This window comes from Pinus tabuliformis, chromosome 1_2, assembly GCF_031772625.1.
Source record: "Pinus tabuliformis cultivar Carrire ecotype Pingquan chromosome 1_2, CPIR1, whole genome shotgun sequence".
Taxonomy (NCBI): Eukaryota; Viridiplantae; Streptophyta; class Pinopsida; order Pinales; family Pinaceae; genus Pinus; species Pinus tabuliformis.
Window position 1 is genome coordinate 86,241,341 of NC_142298.1, and position 2,398 is coordinate 86,243,738.

Here is a 2,398-nt window from a genome sequence, read left to right on the forward strand (position 1 = left end):
ATGTTAATTGATGCTATATTTTACATTGAAGATAAAAATTACATAAATAAAAGAAAAATTAGTGAACATTCCATAAAAGAACACTTAATAGGATTACCATTCCTATTCGTATGTCCCTAGCAACTTGTGAAAAACATTCTTCCCGAAAAATTCAATGTAGGGTATTGGACTCAAATTTTCAGGCAAGAATTGGTAGAGATGGAAGTATGGTTTTGTTTAATAGATGACCTTCTGCACAAACTATATATGAAAGCTTACTCCATAAATATTATAAGAACCATCAATTATCAATCGAGATGGTTACTAAAATGGAAGTGTAGGATGACCAAACAAGAACTCAAATGCACGAGCAGAGTATTGACAGGGTGAAAAAAAGGTGTGCCTAGCGCACAACTGCTATTGTTGCTTTTCTTGTGCATGTAAACCACATAAAACCAGTGTGACATTGCCCAGTTTATTTTCAATAGATTTTGTGATGATGGTATTTATCTATTCTTTCTTTCCCACCATTAGTATAAACCATCATTCCTACATCAAACAATAATCCCATATGCCTAAAACACCCTTCTTCAGAAACATCTTCTTCTTCGACAATTACATCCAAACTTTATCACATTCCCATTTTTTGGAGTAGCCTCATATCACTTCTTCAATATTTTTAGGCACATATTATTCCAATCATGAAAAACCCATTGTAATTTAATTCATAACAATTAATTAAAACAAAATATTAATAAATAAATTCTAGAAACAACAAAATTTACTAAATTAGTGAAATTTACATATATGAAATTTACTCATTTCTCAAATGAAGTGAATGAAATGGAGAGGGAGTACCTTCATAAAATCACTATCAACCAAAGGTATATGGTCAAGCATATTCCCACCCATGTTCTCCGCTCTTGCAATTCAAACGCCCAATACTAATAATTCCATTGACTTCAAGTGATCCTCTAAATAGTTACCATGCTTATGAAAAAATGATTTAACAGGTGGGATATGTAGAGGTTACCTGGTAAAGTAGGGGCACTAGAAATTACATGTGGGAGATCATGATTGATGGCATGAATGTGAGAGTGTTGATTGATAATCATCCGGTAAAGTAGGGGCACTAGAAATTACATGTGGGAGATCAATATTAATGGAATGAATGTGAGAGTGTTGATTGATAATCATGGATAAGGAATCCCCTGTTCCTCCTCCCACATACACCAAAGTATTTATATTCTTAAACCTATGATTATAAATATAAAGTTAGAAGAAATGAGCAAGAGAGTGTCATTTGGCATACCGTTGTTAAAAATGTCGCTCATTTTCGGGTTGCTCTGCATATGTTCCCAATTTCCCATGCCAAAAGTTCTATGGAAGGTGTTGCAACCTTCAATCAAATATTCATGAAGGTGTTACCATTTAGAAAACATGTCATTTCTGGTGATTATAAGTAACATATGTGTGTAATATTCATCATTTTATTTCTGCATCAATAGTTTGGAGAGGTTTGCGAGACGGTATTTGTATTTCTTCAAGTCCATGCTCGCATCCCTGCTCTCATTGAATACATGGTATGAGGCGAGACACCTACAAACACAGAACAAGTATTCCAAGTGAGAGGGATTCTTGGTGGAATCTGCAATATAATAAGTGATATCCTCTACATAAAGAGTGTGATCTCCATAGTGGGTGGCAATAATTTATGGAATGTTGAGGAGAATGACAACTTTCAAGAGCATGGGTTTACCCATAGAATATATCAAGTCACGAAGTTGGAAATGAGTTGAGCTGGAATCCATTTCCTAGGGATTTTAGAAGGTGAAGAAGGAGGAGGAACAATTGTAGAAGAAAAAGAAGCATCAACCATGGCAGGCAAAGACTGAGAAAGAAAATGACACCCTTTGTTTTTTGCCCCCAAAAAAGGTAGGAATAACCAGTTCCCAGGGGCGTCTTTATAACTACCTTGGCAATGTTACCTCTAACAAAATACTTTACAACCACCTCCAATTTCAATGTATTTCACCTCAGAGATAGTACACGACATGAATAGAATGATCTAAAGATAAGCCACAAGATTTTCACTATAACTACAATTTTGAAGTTATGAATTTAACAAATGTCTACAAAGATGTTATCAATATTAATGGAAGATAAAGATGGTGTCAATTCATGACAAATATAATTGAATTACAATGTTTAGCACTATTCATAATCTATAACACCTTTCAAACTTTTTCAAAGAGTATTTCCATCGAGTAATGCTTGGTGTGTTAAGGTATATTGTCGTGTTATTGTTACCTCGAAGGAAACACAGGTCTCAATTTTTATGGAGATAGCTAGAGAAATACATAACTATCCACTTATGAGTATTGCATTAAGATGATATTATCAATGTCATCCTCACCAA

The 2,398-nt window shown here is 34.1% G+C and overlaps 1 pseudogene; it reads right to left on the reverse strand.

Annotated features, from left to right (window-relative positions):
• Positions 1-460: 460 nt before the first annotated feature.
• Positions 461-1,858, reverse strand: LOC149204548 (caffeic acid 3-O-methyltransferase 3-like; annotated as a pseudogene).
• Positions 1,859-2,398: the final 540 nt, after the last annotated feature.